The sequence below is a fragment of the Marmota marmota genome, unplaced genomic scaffold (genome assembly GCF_001458135.2).
Source record: "Marmota marmota marmota unplaced genomic scaffold, marMar, whole genome shotgun sequence".
Taxonomy (NCBI): Eukaryota; Metazoa; Chordata; class Mammalia; order Rodentia; family Sciuridae; genus Marmota; species Marmota marmota.
Window position 1 is genome coordinate 14,033,635 of NW_026000261.1, and position 21,533 is coordinate 14,055,167.

Sequence of the window (21,533 nt, forward strand, 5' to 3'; positions counted from 1 at the left end):
CTAACATGATATCCAGAGACTCAAAGATAAAAAGCAAATGAATTAATATGTTTTAAAGAGAAATGATAGAGTTTCAATACTGTTCTCTTCCATTTTTAACTACTCAGAGGTTCATTGATAATTTGTTTAAAGCTTGATATTTCCTAAGAACAATATATCTTTAAAGTTATTTTTAATGAAAACATCACAGAGGCTTTGAATATTAATCAAACTTCCAAATTTTATTTTTATATATATTAGATGCTTTTCTAAGCTCACACATTTGGGGAATTTTGTGCTCCTTTTTATTTACTTCAAAATATTTTATTCTTTTGATATTTCATCTTTGATATATGTTTTGTAGAAGTGTTTGTTTGACCTTCGGGTTTTTGTGGATTTACTATCCATAATTCTATTATTGATTTCTACTTTAATTTCATTGTGGTCTAAGAGCATTCTTTGTATGATTTTTATTCTTTTAAATTAATTATGTTGTGTTTTCTTGCTCAGAATTTTGTCTGTTTTAATGAATATTCCACATGCTCTGGAGAAGAAATATGTCCTTTATAAATGCTAAGTCCAATTACCTTTAGATAACATTCAGTTACTCTATGACTTTACTGATTTTGTGCCTACTGGTTCTTTAAATTAGTAGAAGAGAGGTACTGATGTATCTAATTAAAATAATGAATTTATCTGTTTTCATTTGTAGTTCAGTCTCATTTGCCTCACATATTTTCAAACTCTATTGTCTATTGCATTTATGCTAAGAAATATTGTGTGCTTGGAAAATTGATGATTTAACCAATTTTAACCTTAATATAGTACCCATAATTATCTATGAATATTTCACTTACTCTGAATGAATTCAGAATTTTCTGAAATTAATAAATACCACAGCACTCTTTCTATTAGTATCAGTTTGGTGTTTCTTCTTCTTCCCTTTACATGAGATATATATATATATATATATATATATATATATATATGTTTATATGTGATGATAATTTCATGTAGAGCACACATGATTCCTTTATTTTATTCTAAAAAAAAATCAGTCTTCTAATTGATTCATTCAGACTACTGATGTTTAAAGACATTATTGATATATTAGGAAAACATCTTCCATATCATTACTGTCTTTAATTTATTGTTTTTGTTCACCTTAATTTTTGCCTTCTATTTTCTGATTTATTTATTTTTAGTAGAAAAATGACATCTATTTAAGAATGCACTATGATGTATTGAAATGTATACTTTATGTAATTCTAAGTTGAGTTTATATATATATATATATATGTATATGTATACATATATGTATATATATGTGTGTGTATATATATATTTATTGCCTCATGTATTTACCTTTTTTCTATTTTTGGTAAGAATCATTGAAACCTACTTTCAGCAATTTTCAAGTTTATAATAAATGTCTAAAAACTTAAATTTTCTTATTTTTAATGAGTGTTTTATCTGATTTTATTTTTCTTCTTTTTATCACCCTATCATTATACACTTTTGTGTGTTTGTGTGTATATGTGCTTGCTAACAATTGCTTTGGAGTTTGAAATACTCATTTACACTCTATGTACTTAACTATATTCTACTTTATAAGTTGTGCAAGTTTCTTAAAACAAACTTCTTTGTTCCTCTGTCCTGTCTATGGTATCATTGATGTTGTCTATTTGCTTTAGTAATATTCATAAACTAAAAATCACTCAGTATATATTGTTGTTTTATAATTTTAAGAAACTGTTATTTGTCAAATAAATTAAACAAAACTAAAAATATAATTTTATTTTCCTCTCTAATGCTCTTTCTTTATATTTTTATTAGTGCATTATAATTATATTAATTTTTAGGGTTCATTTTCACATATTCATACAAGCATAGAAGATACTTTTCTTTAATTCAGTCCTCAGTACTCCCACTTTCCCTTCCCTCAACCCACCCTCATTTACCTTTCTCCACTCTACTGGTCTTTGTTCTCTTTATTCATAGAATGTTTTAAACCAGTGCTTTATAAGTATACATAAATTCACTGTTGCATATGTACATAGCATATTTGGTCAAATTCATTCCACCATTCCTGTTTTTATACATCCTTCCTCTCTACCACTCAATACCCTTCCTTTTCTTCACTGATTTTCCTATGCTGTTTTTATGGAATACTTGACCCTTTTTTTTTAAATCTTATTTTGGTCTAACTTTCAGATATGTGAGAAAACACTGGACCCTTGATTTTGAGTTTGGTCAATTTCACTTAGTATGATATTCTCTAGTTCTATCCATTCACCATAATTTTATTGCTTTTTATGGTTTGGCAAAATGCTGATATATATATAATCTTCACATTTTCTTTATTGATTCATAAGTTGATGGGCATCTGGGCTTGTTTCATTACTTAATAATCAGGAGTTGTGTTGTTATAAATGTTGATGACCCTGTATCAGTATAGTGTGCTGATATTATTTCTTTTAGATTAATACTGAGGAATGAGATAAGTTAATCATATAGTTTTCCCCTTACAAGATTTTTGAGTAATTTCCATGCGGTTTTTCAGAGTGGTTATATTAATTTGCAGTCCTGCCAAGAATGTATCAGTGTACATTTTCCACCATATTCTCACCAACATTGATTATTATTTGTGTTCTTGATTATTTTCATTCTGACTGGAGTTGAAATCTTAGTATAATTTTGATTTGTATTTCCCTGATTGCTAGAGCTGTTGAATATATATTCATATATTTTAAGGTTATTTGTGTTTCTTTTTTTTAAGACATGTTCATTTATTTCTTTTTCCCATTTATTGATTGGGTTATTTGGTTTTTATGGTGTTAAGGTTTTTGAATTCTCTATATATTTTTGTCACTAATCTTCTATAAGAGAAACAGTTGGAAACAATTTTCTCCCATTGTATAATTGAGAACATTGGTTCTCCATGTTCTTAATTATTTATTTTACTGAATAGAATCTTTTAAATTTGAATGCATTCCATTTATTCTTTCTTGGTTCTATCTCTTTAAATTTAGTAGTCTTTTAAAGGAAGTTTTTTTTTTCTCTAGCTTTCATATCCTACACAGAATATTTAGCCCTTAAATTTCTGAGCCTGGTTTATTTCACTTAACATAATGTTCTATATTTCCATCCATATAAAGGCAAATGCCACAATTTCATTTTCCTTTATGGTTGAATAAAACATCATTTTACTTATACACTACATTGTGTATATACATACCACCTCCATATGTATAATGATAGAGTGTTGGAATGCTGAAACTATATTTTCTTCTAGCAATTATCAGCTTTCTGGTCTAATTCCTATGTTATTGATCCATTTTGACTGGACTTTTGTATAGGGTAAGTGTAATTCTTCTACATATGAATCATCATTTTCCCTTCATCATGTGTTAAAAAGTTATATTTTCTTCAATGTATATTTTTGGCACCTTTTTAAAGTAGCACATGGCTGTAAGTATGTGGATTTGTCTCTGTACCTTCTATTCCATTTGTCTTCATGTATATTTTGATATCAATACCATGTTTTGTGACTGTATCTCTGTAACAAAATTTGAGGTCAGCTACTGTGATGCCTCCTGCATCTCTCTTCTTGCTAAGTATTTACCTTGGCTGATCTGTCTCTTTCATACTTCAAAATAAATTTTATAGAATTTTTTCTGGTCCTATGAAGAATGTCATTTTTATTCTAATGGAAATTACATTGAATCTGTATTTTTCTTTTTGGTAGTATGGTCATTTTGGCAATATTATTTCTGCCTATTCAATAACATGTAAGGTCTTTCAACAAAGATCTTTTTCAACTTCTTTCTTCAGTGTTCTATAATTTTCAATGTAGAGGTCTTTAACTTCCTTGGTTAGATTAATTATGAAGGTTTTTTTCAGATTATTATGAATGGGGTGGTTTTCCTGATTTATTTCTCAACAGAATGTAGGAAAGATATTAATTTATGAGTGTTGATGTATACTTCTATCTTGCTGGAATAAATTATCAGCTCTAAAAATCATCTGGTGGATTTTTTTTTTCTTTTTGTTTGTTTGTTTTATCTTCCATAATTAGATCATTTCCTCAGCAAAGAGAGATACCTTGATTTATCCTTTTCCTATCTGTATCATTTCAATCTCTGTCTCTTGCTTAATTAATCTGGTGAGATATTAGAGAATTATTTTTTTTTTAAAAAAGGGGTGAGAGTGGACATCCTTTACTTGTTCCTGATTTTAGAGAAAAAGATTTCAATTTTTTTCATTCAGTGTGATGTTGGCTTTGTCTTTGTCATATACAGTCTTTTTGATATTTTGGTAAGTTCCTTCTATCCATAACTTCTAAAGAAATTTTAACATGGATGAATGTAGGATTTTACACCTTTTCTGCCTCTGTTGTGATGATCATATCATTGGTCTCCTTAATTATATTTAATTGATGAATTACATGTATTAATTTCTGTACATGTACTAACCTTGCATTGCTGGAATGAAAATCACTTGACTATGGTTCATTATCTTGTTGATATGTTTCATTTTATTTTATTTTATTTTTTGTAATTGTAGATGGACATAATAGATTTATTTGTTTATTTATTTATCTATTTATTGTGATGCTGAGGATCAAACGCAGGGCTTCACACATGCTAGGCAGGCACACTACAACTGAGCCAAAATCCTACCCTGATGTATTTTATTTATTAATTTTTTCCCCTTTACAGAATTTCTGTTTGGCTCTTTTTCAGAATATCTATCTCTCTATTGAAATGTTCCTTCACTTTCTGCATTTTTTTCTCTATGTTCATTCGTTACATCTTCTTTAGCTAATTGAGCATTTTAACCATGAATTTTCTAAATCTTTCTCCAACATATTCTCCACTTTGGTGTTAATGAGATCAGTTGTTGAACTTTTATGGATTGTTTGGGTGGTTTGTTCCCTTGATTATTCATACAGTATGTGTGTCTGAATATCTACTGTGATGATTATCACTTCTAATTTTATGCAAATTATTATTTAGTGAAATCCATTTCCTTAGTGCCCCAGGTATTATATTCTCACTCATTTTGTGTCTTCTACTCTTCCCATTTTTAGCACCACTTTGACAGAAGATATCAAACTTTAACTGCAAAACAAAAACATGTTGAGAATATTATCCACAGTTCTTCAAAACTAAATATAAAACTGTGGCAATTTTCTAGAATAGGCTGAGAAATTATTTATTTAAAATATAAAATTACTATTGCATTATATACAGGCTTAAAGAAGAGGAGAGAGAAATTGGGCAAGGGAAAAATGAGTAAAGAAAAAAGAATAATACAAACCAATATAAAAAAGAAGGAAGAGATGGAAAGCATTATTTATGGCAATAGCAGTTAATTCCAGAGGGAAAAATGTGCAAGCCTGAGCTAGGAAAACAAAGATAGAGAATGATTTCTATTAATGCTTAAAAAAATTAGAAGGAATAAAATCAGATAGATTGAGGACACAAATGGACTGTGGGAAACAACTCATGGTTAAAAATAAAAATAAATATATTTAAGATCAAAATTAATATTAGATCTATTTAAATAATTTATGCCAAATTGGAGAAATTTCTTATCAAGTCTTCCTGGTTTATATTTCTTCAGATTTTGGAACCTTTACAAGATGCCTACAATCTTTTAGCTTTATCTCTATGTTTCCCTGGATGCTGAGACAGTGATCACACCAGCTCACCTCTAATAAAATTCTTGGAGGCCCCCTCCAATCTTTTGTGTGTCTAAGTACAATTAGTTATCTGTTGCATCAGAGGATATGGTTACTAATAGTCTGACTTTGCAAACTGTTTATTCCCTGTTCGGTATAGTCTTAAATGCCCTCCTGCATAAAAGCTTTGTGTATCTGGCACTACCAAATCCAGTATGGACTCCTCTGTGAATATTTCTGAGTGTGTGATGTATGGACAACTAAGGTAGATGCATTGTAGTCTGCTTGATGTGGTATTGGGTGGCCCATGACAGGTGTGGGGCTGCTGTCTTCTCTGAAGTTTACAGGTCACAGGTCAGTGGGCTTGCACCTGAGTACATTAACTGGTGGTTTGTGTCTTCTGTAAGCCCACTTGTGGGGTGTAATAAAATTGTGTATGATTTTGTATTTGGATGGTTCTCCACTGGTTTCTTGCGCTTATCTCCAGGAATTGTTTTGTGTTTATACATGCATCTGAGTGAGATTTGAGTTAACTAAAAACTCTGGCATTTGCAGCTGTGGATCCACCTGAAGTTGCTACTTCCTTGGTTGCTATAGTTTTCTCACCACACTGTTCTTGTTCATCAGTCCAGAGGTCTGAACCTGCACTCTTAGAGGGTGCTGTTCTGAATCTCCTGCCTATTTCTGTTGGGTATGGAAATACTGGATATAGGACTCAGAAATGTTGTGCTGACTGCTGAGGGATGCTATGCTCCTGCTCCCCTCCATAGAGTCTTTCTTAAGGTGGTATAGATCCTGGTGTCTCTCTGCTAGTGTGTGATCTGTGGTTGTGGAGTCTCTATGGGGGTTCTATGGTACAAATACTTCTCTCTGACTGAAGAAGATCACCATAGTACTATCCCTATAACTGGAATAGAGAGTTGGTTGTCCCACTTTTCTTAGCTCTTATTCCCTACAGTTGTGAATTGTGAGTGCCCTCTCCCTTCTGCCCACACTTCTTTGGGCCACACTAAGAACTTTGCAGTTGTCTGCAACTGTGTACCATCTGTGGCTCAGATGTAGCTCATCATGGTTTTATTCATCACCATGAGGGGCATAGAATGACAGTTGACCTGCCTTTTATATGAGCACCTGTGGAGGCTGTCTTGAGTGCTGGATTAGGGTTAGAATTCCATAGAAGTGGTAAGCTCTTGGGTCAGCTCCTCTACACCCTCTTTGTGATAAGGGGAAGAAGGTCTCAGTAGCTTTCAGCAAGCTGTGGTCCTTCTACAAGTTCCTTCTAGACAGATTATTGGGACATTCCATGTCAGAGGTATTCCCACTGGTTTTATTTGTTACTATCTGAAGGTAGGGAGAAGCTATGTTGATTATTTTCTTCTAGGAAGGTTGACTAGCTGTGGGCTCTAAAAAATGACTGTCTTGCCTACACAGCTTTCAGTCTACAATTTGGGTTACATTGCTTGATCTTCTTCACTCTTTGCTATTCCTGTTCCATTTTAACTTTGTGTCTTGTTTCAGCTGTTTACCCCCGCCCCAATCCTACCTTGATCATGGTTCAGAGCCAAGTAATTCTGTCTTTATTTTCTGCTTCAATAACTAAACTCCAAGTCTCTTCAAGGTTCAATCTGTCAAGTTTTGAATTTTAGTGTATTTACTCTGTCACCCACCTCTCTGGTCAGCTGTTCTTTTAGTGAATCATTTCTGGACTGTGGAAGGGTCAAGGGTTGCTTCCTAGATCTGCTCCACCATCTTCTTTCTAATGCCCTTTTTAAAATACAAATTCAAATTTATAACCCAAGTAATTTTCCCTCTTTTAAAGAAAAAAATTAAACATTTCTTTTAACACAGGTATTTTGTAGGCAAATTTTCTTAATTTTGAGAACATATTTTTCTTCAATTTTGAAGTATTTAGAATGGTATTTTTCCTGGATACACAATTCTAGGTTATCGTGATTTTTCTAATACCTTACATATTCCACTGTACTCTTTGTTTCCATGTCTTCTAAAGGAAGTCTAATTTAATTCTTTCATTCAACCACCAGGTTAGATGTCATTTTCCTCTCTTTCAAGATTAATTCTTTGTACTTGATTTTCTCTGGTTGGAAAATGATGTGCTTAGGTGTATTTTCTTTTTGGCATTTATTCTACTTAGTGTTCTCTAAGCTTCCTGCCTCTCTAGTTTGGTGTCTGATATTAATTATGCAAATTGTCACATGTCATTGCTTCAAACTTTTCTTCTCTTCCTTTCTTTCTTTTACCTCTATCAATGTCATTATATATTATAACTTTAATGTATGTCCCACATTTCTTAGATATTCTGTTCAAAGGTTTTCAACCTTGGACCTTGCATTTAATTTTGGAAGTTTCTATTGACATCCTCAAGCTCACCAATTATATCCTCATCTATGTTCAATTTCCTAATGAACACACCAAACATCTAGACCACAGTAATGTTCTTTATCCCTGAATGTTTTCTTTGATATGAACTAGAATTTCTCTGAAAATATAACCATATCAACATGACTTTTATTGGTGTTAGAATGGCAAGTAAAAGAAAGAAATACAAAGGGATGTTAGAAATAAAATGTACTGTAGATCTGGGGCTGGGGTTGTGACTCAGTGATAAAATGCTTGCCTTGCATGTGTGAGGCACTGGGTTTTATCCTCAGAACCACATAAAAATAAATAAATAAACAAAATAAAAGTATACAAAGACTGTAGATCTTTGTTTTAAATTTTAAAATATTACTCTTCATTCTTTTCTTGAATGTAACCTGTTTGAAGAAAAGTCTAATATAATTGGTATCCTTATTCCTTCATGTGTAAGCTATCATTATCTTCTAGGCTTTTTTCAAATTTTTCTTTGTCTCTTATTTTTGCATTTTGAATATAATATGCCTGTGTATAGATACTTTGCATTTACACTAATTAGTGCTTTCTGAACTTCTTGATAGTTAAAAAAAATTAGTCATTATTTCTTCCAAAATTTCTTCTATTACTTATTTTCTTCTCCTTTGTAGTCTCATTGTGAGTAAATTTTACCTAGTATAATTGTTTGACAATTTTTGGATAATCAGTCCAAATTTTTTCATTCTTTTTTTCACATTGCTTTTCAGTTTGGAGGAGTTTTTATTGGTATGCTTTAAATTCCACTGATTCTTTCCTAGGTTGAGTCCAGTTTACTAAGGTGTCCATCAAATATTTGTTCCCCTCCCCACAACTGGCACAATATTTTGATTCCTAGTCATTTCCTTTGATTATTTCCTAGTGTTTATATCACTCCATTTTCAATACCAATCTGTTTTTCCATGTTCACTTTTTATATTATACCCTTAGCATATTAGTCATACATATTCGGTATTTTATTTCTGACAATTTCCAAAAGTGCTGCATCTGGGTCTAGTTCTAGCACATTTCTCTATGAGGTGTTTTTTTGTTTATTTGTTTTGTTTTGTTTTGTTTCATTTTAGTATGTCTTGACATTTTTGTTGAAAATTAGTGATAATATGTCAAGTTAAAGGAACAAAAGTAAATCTGATAATTTTAAACACACACACTAAATAAATTGATTGAAATTCCATAGTTGTGTGCAAAGTGACTACCAAGAAATGACTATTCACACAAGTATGTGAAACTATATTATGTTTTATTATGTTGATATGTGAAAAGTTTTGTTTATCTGTTAAAAAGGTCATGTTTATTGGTTCATCTAGCTCTAAGTGTCAGAGGATAAATTTTCCTTTAGTATCTTTATTTTTGTTTTCCTTGATTCATCTGTTTTACCCTAGAGGTTATTCCTTCACAAGTGTCTGAGTCTTGCAGTTTTATCAAATATTGTCTCCTATAATTATTAGTATGGTGGTAAGATGTATTGTGGTAGAGAAGCATTCTATAATGCCATGACAAGTTCTCATTCTTTGTGAGCCTCGGCTTTGACATTCAAAAGTTTCTCTCAATTTTGCCCTTTAATTGAGAAAGATAAGATGGAAACAGGTACCATTGAATAGTTCCCTTCCCACAGGTTATTGAAACTTTAGTAATAGCCAAGTCAGTAAGGCTCTGATAAAAGAGTTTTCCTTGAGGGTAGACTTTTGTTAAAGACAGCATGATAGCTTGGATACATTTTTAAATATTTTCTTTTCTCTTCTATTTAGAAGTACAAGAGGATATTTCTCTCACTTGCACCATAAAAATATTTTGATTCATCTGTATGGAAAACTCATGAGCAATTGTCCCCCTTCTCAAAGTGGATTCCCAGGAGTTTATATATCTGAAGCTATTTTTTGCCAATCCCAATAATATTATTTTATTGTTATTTATAAGTTCTTTGAAATTGCTGGCTCTCATCATTACTGTAGTCCCTAGTAAACTGTGATGCTCTGTATTCACATGTCTGTCCAGCATTGAGGTAAGTGGTTTCCTCAGTGATCTCAATTATTTGATAGATCTAAGAAAATTTGTTGATATTCAGGACTTTTTAAAATTTTATTTTTGTTTCTTGTTTTGAGGATGGGAGTGAAGACATTCAAGCTTTTTATATGTTAGACTAGAAACTAGAATTCTTCTCATACATTTTTAATGCTGCTTGTATAATAAAGACAAATAAACATTTTGAAAACTTCAATGTGAATTCTAAATAAATGTTCTGTTTTATGTTTGTGTCTCTATTTCCTTTGACCAAGAAGGTTTTAGAAAGATCTTATTTTACACTTTTTAAGATACTCTTTTTTTTCCCAACATGTTCTTGTCACAGAAATCTAAATATGATTTACAGTCCATTGCATCGTGTATTTTTTTTCAGCCTATGCATGTGTGAACTTTCAAGTTTGTTCATATTGCTACCAATTCAATTGAATTTTATTCATTGTTGATGTTACACATCTTGAGCTTATCTGTCATTTTGATATTTTAAAAATATTACTTTTTGAAAAGGCATGGAAACAAAAAGTATACATCAAAAGGTTTGAGTAAATTTGTTGAGTTTTATAATTTTGAACACACACACTTAATAAATTGACTGAAATTCCATGGTTGGTACAAAGTGACTACCAAGAAATGACTATTCCCACAAGTATGTGAACTTGTATTATGTTTTACTACATAGAAATCTGCAGAAAATAAAACATCATCATGTATACCCTTATGTTGAGGAAAACAATGGACTATATGTGTTTCAAGATGGGAACCTTAAAATTAATTTAATCAATTATTTGTAAAATCCATAGACTAATGTTAGATGTAAGAAATTATAATATTTTTAGAGATTAACTGGCTCTCTTTAATAGTTTTTAATAACACTTGTCTTTTGAAATAATTAATTCCATGTGTACCAGAAAATTTTTGCACTACCAGGGATTGAACTCAGGGGTCTTTACCAAACTGAGCTACATACTTTGCCTTTCAAAATTTTTATAAATTATTATTTCTTTTCACAACTGTTTTTTGAGGCAGGATTTCACTAAGTTGCTTAGGCTACACTTGAACTTGTGATCCTCCTACCTCAGTCTTCAGAGTAGCTGAGATTTTAGGTGTTCACCACTGTGCCTGGTTGGGTAGCAGAATATTTTAATTACAACAGAAAAGAGACTGATTTTACTTAGGAAACAATGTATTTAGTTTATCTTCTGTATATAATTCCATGTATTGAAATTATAATTGAAATGTTTTCAATTGATTATTATTTTTATATGTGCAAAATATTATTTCTGTAATTATGATAATCTGTTAAAAGATATGTTCCACTGTTTAATAAATACATCTTAATGGTGAGTTAAGTTAATATTAATGGTGAGTTAACTTTGCCTCATAAAACTAAGGACACTCTTTGAATATTCATTTTATAGCACACTAAGGAGTTGGTTGAAATGCTTTCTCAATATTGATGGAAAAGAACAAATAATATCTTCATTTGTTTTCATCTAAAGAATAATAATTATGTCTCCTTTTATGAATAAATGGTGACATAAAACTCTAGTAGGGATACTTCCAAAAAGACAAGTCCATAGAAGTAACACTAGGTTGTATACCTTAAAACAGAACTGGATTCATATCCCAGCTTATTGAATGTGTCTCCCTAGGTAGCTGATAATTTAACTCTTTTAATTTTAACAGTAATGTGTTGCCTCAGTACTGCTGAATAATAAGTTATCCCACAACTTTAGTTGTATAAAATAATAAGCAAAAATCTTTCTCATCAGTTTATAGAATTTGGATAAATGAGGTTGGGCTTGGATAATATAGTTAGTGCTTACTCTAAAGCCTGCATTCAGGTGCTGGTTTTCTCTGAGATTCTGCTAATATTGACTGAGCTTGTCCACATGCCTAGATTCCAGATGCATTTAGTTCATCAAGGATGACTTCAAATGAAATGTCTATGGTGTCTAATGTTTATGTCATATGCCTCTAATACTCTATTGAGTTAGTTTGGGCATGTGTTTATGCTAATAAGAGAGAAAAAAGTGAGAAAGATCAATTATATAAGTATTTTTCAAATCTGTAGTTATACATCATAAGCAGATTTCCTAAGGACATGTCCAATGATGATGTTCAGAATCACAGTGACACGCTACTTGGCAATGTTGTATGGCCAGGAACATGAACACAAGGAAAGAGGGGAAAATTTAGGCCATTATTTCAATAAATCTATCACCAAATTTATTTCTCTCAATAAAATAAGATGTTTTGACTATCTTAATTTATTCAATGACTTGTAAATATGTGCATGTTTTTCTGCATGGGTCATGTGAATGTGTATGTGTGTAAAATAGGAAGAGTATTTAATCACAGTAAATGTTTTTTTAAATTATTTATTTATTCTAATTTGTTATATATGATGGCAGAATGCAATTAATTTCATACTACACTTAAAGAGTACAATTTTTCGCTGGTTGTACACAAAGTATTTTCACATCATTCATGTCTTCATATATGTACTTAGGGTAATGATGTCTAACTCATTCCACTGTCTTTCTTACCCCCATACCTTCTCCCTTCCCCTCCCTCCTCTTGGCCTGATCTAAATTTTCTCCATTCCTCCCGTGCTCCCTCACATCACCATTATCAGTTAGCATCCTCATATCAGAGAAAACATATGGCATTTGTGTTTTTTGGGGGGATTGGCTTACTTCACTTAGCATTATATTCTCCAACTCCATCAATTTACCTGAAAATGCCATGATTTTATTCTCTTTTAATGCTGACTAATATTCCATTTTGTATATATACCACGTTTTCTGTACACATTCATCTATTGAAGGGCATCTGGGTTGGTTTCACAATTTAGCCATTGTGAATTGTGCTACTATAAATATTGACGTCGCTGTGTCCCTGTAGTATGCAGTTTTTTGTCCTTTGGGTATAGACTGAGGAGTGTGATAGCTGGGTCAAATGGTGATTCCATGCCCAGATTTCCAAAGAATCTCCATACTGCTTTCCATATTGGCTGCACCAATTTGCAGTCCCACCAGCAATGTATGAGTATGACTTTTCCCCCACAACCTTTTCAACAATTATTGTTATTTCTATTCTTGATAGATGCCATTCTGACTGGAGTGAGATGAAATTTTACAGTAGTTTAGATTTGCATTTCTCTAATTGCTAGTTATGATGAACATTTTTTAATATATTTGTTGATTCATTGTATATCCTCTTCGGAGAAGTGTCTATTCAGTTCCTTGGTCCATTTATTGATTGGGTTATTTGGGTTTTTTTGGTGTGAAGGTTTTTGAGTGCTATATATATCCTAGAGATTAGTGCTTTATCTGATGTGCTTGTGGTAAAGATTTGATTCCAGGATGTAGGCTATCTGTTCACCACACTGATTGTTTCTTTTGCTGAGAAGAAGCTTTTTAGCTTGAATCCATCCCATTTATTGATTATTGGTTTTAATTCTTGTGCTATAGGAGTCATTAAGAAAGTTGGGACCTAATCCAACATGATGGAGATTTGGGCCTACTTTTTTTCCATTTGGCACAAGGTCTCTGGTGTAATTCCTAGGTCCTTGATCAACTTTGAGTTGAGTTTTGTGCATGGTGAGAGATAGAGGTTTAATTTCATTTTGTTACATGTGGAATTTTAGTTTTCCCAGCACCATTTGTTGAAGAGGCTATCTTTTCTCCAATGCATGTTTTTGGCACTTTTGTCTAATATGACATAACTGCAATTATGTGGGTTTTTCTGTGTCCTTTATTCTATATTATTCATCTAGATGTCTATTTTGTGCAAATAGCATGCTGTTTTTTGTTTTGTTTTGTTTTACTATTGCTATGTAGTATAGTTTAAGGTCTGGAATAGTAATGCCACCAGCTTCACTCTTCTTGCTAAGGAATGTTTTGGCTATTCTGGGTCTCTTATTTTTCCAGATGAATTTCATGATTACTTTTTCTATTTCTATGAGTAATGTCATTGGGATTTTGATTGGGATTGCATTTAATCTGTATAGTGGTTTTGGTAGTATGGTCATTTTGATGGTATTAATTCTGCTTATCCAAGAACAAGGTAGATATTTTCATCTTCTAAGTTCTTCTTTAATTTCTTTCTAGCATTCTGTAATTTTCATTGTAGAGGTCTTTTAATTCTTTCTAATACACAGTAAATATTAAATGAGAATTATCACTGTATTATCATTTGGGCACTAATTAATGATCCTCATAATGCTGATTCAATATTCAACTTTATTAAGATTAATTTTTCTCTGTTGCGATAGAAAACACTCTGATTTTCTTGTGAAAGAGTGGCAATAGAACTGCAATATTTATAAAGAGGCCAAAGGAATAGTTAGCTTTCATTATCAAGAGTAATTTTAACACCAAAATGATAAGTATCACTCTTACTACATGTGGAAAATAAAACAACGAGTCTATATTAGGAGACTTAATAAGCATTAGCTCATTTATGAATTAAATAACTCCATAGGGTAGATATCATTGCTTATCATACTACAATAAAAAAACAGTGGAAATAATGCTTTGATTCCAGAATACATGCTTTATAAGCACAAAACATTGCCTATAAAGAATAAATATTGTTCAAGGGAAATAAAAAATCTTTTATGGTCATTATGACTGGGATTGTGCACACCAGGTATGTTATGGCTAGCATAGGAGTATAGTGCACATTGAAAAAAGCATTTTTATATGTGTCATGCAATTAGTAAATGTTAAAAACTTTATTGAGTATTTCAGTCATTATTCAACATGCTAAGCATGCATTCATTGATTTATTTTCTCACAATGCTCTATGAGGTATATGCTATTATTATTCTATTTATACAGGTAAGAAAACTGATGCACATCTAATCAATGACACATTTAGGATTCAAATCCAGACAATCAGGCTCAATACTCTTGGTTACTACACTGTCTTTCATGGAAGAAATATTTCTTTGTGGCATTAGAACTAATTTCTTTCCTTAATATCGAGTCTGAGAAAAGATTGTCATATGCTCATTATCAGATAACTGACAGTACTGTTATTGTGATTTGTCTTGACTTCATTGAAACTACAAAAATAAAAAAAAGTAAAAAAGATCTTGTAAGATGCAGAACATTTAAAATTTTAGCATTTTTGTAATACATATTAAATATGCAATAATTTATCTTCTGAAAGAGCTGAAGATCTGCTATGAAATAAAAAGAAGTCTATTCTACCTATTGTTTTGATGTGTTATTAATTAATATTTTCATCAATCTTAATTCACAAAGGCCTACAGAAGAAGCACATATGAATATATTTTATAATTCACAAAGCTGATCTGAGTGTCATACTCATAATTGATATAATTATTGGGAACTAATTAGGTATTAATGAGCATGAATTTTCTACCAAAACATTTTCTCTTCAAAATTTATTCATAATATATCCTAACATCTACTTTAGGATTTATAACCAACTCTATAAAATACATGTGGGTATAGATGCACTCATCTATAATTCCCATCATGTATTATTATCATTTGCCTATAGTTGCAATTTTGTTTTCTAAAGCAAAATATTTTTCTCATGTAAATTTTAGCTGTTGTCTTTTATATCTATAATAGCTCAAATAAGAATAATTAGTTTTAAGTAAGACATATTTTTCCATGCATATAATGCTCAACATCATAAAAATTGTTTATGGGTGTGCATATGTCCATGCTTGCAATTTTTCAATTTTGGGCAATATACTGTCAACGTATTCCACTTTGGTCACTTTATATCAATTAGTTTCTCACACCAATAGAACATAAAGAAAGAAGAATCCTCTATTATTGGAGAGAAAACTGAAGAAAAAGGAATGAAATGCATATATGGGTGATATACTACATAAAATTGGACCTAATTGTTATGGATACTTAATATATTATTATTCTTTGTAGTTATCTTCATTAAATGTAGGATTCTAAGGGATGATCTGGATAATGAACAATGGTGAGTTCAAGGACTTTGATAAAGAAAAACAATTATTTTTTTTACTCCACCATATATATATATATATATATATATATATATATATATATATGAATATATCATAGTGACTCTCACACCATCATGTATATCCACAAGACCCTAGCTAAAAAATAACAGCAGTAGAAATCAAAGAAAAAAAAACCAAACATTATGTTTTAAAATAATACCCATGAATATTGTTATATAGCTGCTATGGTCTGAAAGATTTTGTCTCCACAATATTTATGCATTGAAACTTATTTCACAATGTGATAATTTTAGGATGTGAGGATTTTAAAAGGTGATTAGATGGTAAGTGCTTCACCTTCATGAATGGAAGTGGTCTTATGAAAAAATGTAAGGAAGCTTTTTAAACCCTACCATCATGTGAAAATTTAGCAAAAAACACCACCCTTGAAGTAGATAATGGACCCTCATCAGGCACCAATTCTACTGGCATCTATGTTTTGAACTTCCCAGTATCCTGAACTGTAAGCAATAAAATTATGTTGTCTACAAGCTATCAAGTCAATTGTATTTTTTATAACAGTCATAATGGACCAAGATAATAGTACAGTTAGGTGTTGGGAACCCTTATTTTTCAATGAAGTCAGGAAGATGTTACATAGAATAAGCACCAGTTTCTTTTCCACCAAAGTATCAGATTTTTTTTTATGTTACTGCTAACTGTTTAAAATTCAATGTTAGTATACAATTTTTTATTTGGGATATGTCATTTAAAATATGTAGTTTTGGAACTACATAAAATCTTTCACATGAACATAAAGATGGAAAAAATCCTAATTTTCTACCATGCCTATGAACAACAGTATTTATGTTCTCACTGGTTCAGGCACTAATAAATGTATTTACTCCACAAATGTAAATTTTTTTCACTCTGTTGATGTTTTCCTTTGTTATGCAGAAATTTCTTAGTTTGGTATAATCCCAATTGTTTGTTTATTTGCTTATTTATTTATTTATTTTGGTACCTGGGATTGAACTCAGGGGCGCTCAACCGCTAAGTCACATCCCCAGCCCTATTTTGTATTTTACTTAGAGACAAGGTCTCACTGAGTTGCTTAAGGCCTCACTTTTGCTGAGGTTAGGTTTGAACTCGAGTTCCTCCTGCCTCAACCTCTTAACCACTTGTATTACGGGTGTGTGCCACCGCGTCTGCCTCCAAACTGCACCCCACTGCCATTGCCTATCTTTTTCTTATTTCTTTAACTTTGGGGAAGTTGAACAAAAATTATTGCCTATACTAATATCTAGAAGTATTTTTCCTATGTTATCGCCTAGTAATTTTGTAGTCTTAGGAGTTACATTTCAGTACTTGTTCAATTTGAGTTTTATTTTACAGGATAAAGGACGGGGTATAATTTTCAAGGTTTGCATGTGAATGTGCAGTTTTCCAAGCACAATATGTTGAAAAGGCTGTACTGTCACAGTGTATGTTTTGGGCACCTTTATCCAATACCAGTTGGCTGGAAATGAATACATTTATTTCTAAGTATGTCTCCCTTTTCTATTTTTCTATCTCTTTTCATATCAATACTTGTCTTGGTTACAATAGTGTTCAAAGACAGTAGTGTGATATCTCCAGGTTTGGGTTTTTTTTTTTTTTTTTTTTTGCTCAAGATTGCTTTGTTTAATGGGGGTACTTTGTGTTTTCATGTTAATTTTAGAATTACTTTTCTTAAGTTCTCTGAATAATATGACTAGTATGTTGATCCAGATTGAACAAGTTCATAGACAACTTCGGACAGTATAGACAATGTAATAATAATAATATTTCTAATCCATAATTATGAGATATTTTTCATTTCTATATGTGCTTCTTCTACAATTTTTTATCAGAGTTTTCAAATTTTCATTGCAGATTTCTTCTACTTTTTTGGTTGATTTATTCCTAGGTGTTACATTCTTCGTAACTATAATTAATAGCATTCTTGCATATTTTAATTATCAGTAATGTTTGTATTGGTGTATAAACTAGCTACTGATTTTTCTTTTTTGATTTAATTGCCTACAACTTGACTATATTTATTATTACTTTTTTAATTTTCAATTTTTAAAATATTTTTTTACTTGTAGATGGACCTTTATTTTATGTAGTTATATGTGGTGCTTAGGATTGAACCCAAGGCCTCATACATGCTAGCCAAGTGTTCCACCACTGAGCCATAACCCCAGCCCTAAATTTATTTTTGAGTTCCATGAGTCTTTTCCTAAAGTCTTTAAAATTATTTCTATATACAATCATGTCCTTGGCAAATGTGCCAATCATGTGCTTGGCAAAATTATATCATTTTACTTTCCTTCTATTTGTATACATTTTATTTTTTTCTCTTTTCTAACTACATTGGCTTTAATTTCTGGTGCTGCGTCAAATAACAGCGGTGACATTGAATGTTCATGTTGTATTCTAGATCACTCAGTATGATATTGGCTGCATATTTGTCATATATAGTTTTTGTTATGTTATATATGTATATAATTTATTTAAAGTTTTGATAATGATGGTATGATTATTTTTTTAATATTTTATTTGCTTATTTGTTGTTTTTAGATATACATGATAGTAGTGTGAATTTTGGCATATTGCATATACATGGAGTATAACTTATTCTAATTAGGACCCCACTCTTTGAGTGTTACATGATATGGATTTTCACTAGAAGTGCATTATATATATGAACATAGGAAAGTTATGTCCCATTCATTTTACTGTCTTTCTTATTCCCATACACCCTGCCTTTCCTTCATTCCCCTTTGTCTAATCCAAAAACATTTTCTTCTTCACCCTCCCTTATTGTGTGTTAATATCCACATATCACAGACAATATTTGGCCTTTGTTTTTTTGTGATTGGTTTATTTTACTTACCATGATAGTCTCCAGTTACATACATTTACCAGCCATAACTTTGTTCTTTCTTATGGCTGAGTAATATCCCATTGTGTACAAATTCAACATTTTTTAATTCATTCATTATTTCAAGGGCACATAGGTTGGTTCCAGATACTAGCTATTGTGAATTTAACTGCTATAAACATTAATATGGCTGTCTTTCTACAGTATGCTGATTTTAAGTCCTTTGGGTACATAATGAGGAGTGGGATGAATGGGTCACATGATATTTCTATTCCAAATTTTCTGAGGAATATCCAAATTGCTTTCCCTAGTAGTTTCACCAATTTTTAATCCCACCAGCAAAGTATGAGTGAGACTCTTTTCCCACATCCTCAACCAATATTTATTGTTACTTGTATTCTTGATAATTGCCATTCTAACTGGAATGAGCTGAAATCTCAGTATAGTTTTAATTTTCATTTCCCTAATGCTAGAGATGTTGAAAAATTTTTTCATATATATGTTAATCATTCATTTTTCTTCTATGGCATACCTGTTCAGGTCCATTGCCTATTTATTGATTGGGATATTTGGTTTCCTGCTGTTAAAAATTTTAAGTTCTTTATATAGCCTGGAGATTAATGCCCTAGCTAAGGTGCAGGTGGCAAAGACTTTCTCACATTCTCTACAGTCTCTCTTCATGCTCTTGATTGTTTCCTTTGCTTTTTAGTTTGACATCATCCAATTTATTGATTCTCAGTTTTACTTTTGTTATTTAGGTGCCTTGTTGAGAAAGCTGGTTTCTAGATTGACATGATGGAGAGCCATGCCTACATTTTCTTCTAGTAGGTGCAGGGTCCCATGTCTGATGCCTTGGTCATTGATTTACTTAGAGTTGTGTTTTGTGCAGGGCAAGTGTTAGGGGTTCAATTTCATTTGGCTGCATATGTATTCCAGGTTTCCCAACACCATTTGTTGAAGAGGCTATATTTTCTGCAATGCATATTTATAGCATGTTTGTCTAAATTTTCTGTGACTTCTATTTTTTTCCCTTGGTCTTCATGTCTTTGTTGTGCCAAGATCATGCAATTTTGGTTATTATAGCTCTGTAGTATGATTTAAGGTCTAGTATTGTAATGCCTCTGCTTTACTTTTCTCACTAAGAAATGCTTAGGTGGCTGGGCACAGAGGCACATGCCTGTAATTCCAGAGGCTCAGGAGGCTGAGGCAGGAGGATAAAGAGTTTAAAGCCAGCCTCAGCAAAATCAGAGTGCTAAGCAACTCAATGAAATCTTGTCTCTAAATAAAATACAAAATACAGGGATGTGGCTCAGTGATTGAATGCCCCTGAGTTCCATCCCTGGTACAAAATAGAAAAAAAATTGCTTTGGCTATTTTGGTTCTATTATTTTCCATTTTGTGTCTGATTATTTTATTTATACAAGGAATGTCGTTGAATGTTTAGTAGAAATTGCACTATATCTGTGTAGAGTTTTTGGTGGTATGGCCATTTTGACAATATTAATTCTGCCTATCCAAGAAAATAGGAAATCATTTAATCTTCTAAGATATTCTTTAATTTCTTTCTACAGTGTTCCATAGTTTTCATTGTAGAGATCTTTTACCTCTTTGTTATATTTATTCCCAAGTATTTTATTTTGGGGTGAGATATTGTAAATTGGATAATTTTTCTAAATTCTATTTCAGTTGATTCATCATTGGTGTATAAAAATGCAATTGATTTATGGATGTTAATTTTATATCCTGGTACTTTGCTGAATTCTTTTACACATTTTAGAAGTTTTCTGGTGGAGTTTTTTTTTTTTTCCTTGGGGGGGGGTGACTTTTAATTATAGAATCATGACATCTGCAAATAGGAATTGTTTTGAGTTCTTCTTTTTCTCTTCTATTCCTTACTTTCTTTCTTCTGTCTAGTTGTTCTGGCTAGAATTTCAGTTAAGTTGATTCCCAAGTATTTTATTTCATTTTATTTTTAAGGCTATTGTAAATGAGGTGGTTTTCCTCATTTCCCTTTCAGAGGATTTGGCCCTGATGTACAAAAATGCCTTTGATATACGGGTGTTGATTTTGTATCCTGCTACTTTGATGAATTCATTTACTAGTTTTAGAAGTTTTCTGGTGTATTTTTGGGGTCTTCTAGGTATAGAATCATATTGTCAGTAAACAGCGCTAATTTTAGTTATTTCCTTTCCTTCCTTTAATTTCTTTCATCTGTCTAATTGCTCTGGCGAGTGTTTCAAGAACTATGTGAAATAGAAGTGGTGAAAGAGGGCATCCCTGCCTTGTTCCAGTTTTTAGAGGGATTGCTTTCAATTTTTCTCCATATAGAATGACATTGGCCTTGGGTTTAGCATATACAGCTTTTCCAATGTTCATGTATGTTCCTAGTATCCTAGTTTTTCCAGTGTTTGGAGTAAGAATGGATGTTCAATTTCATCCAATGCCTTTTTTGAAACTACTGAGATAATCATGTGATTCTTGTCTTTAAGTCTATTGATGTGGTGAATTACATTTATTGATTTCCATATGTTGAACCAACTGTTTATGATCACCCCACTTATCATGGT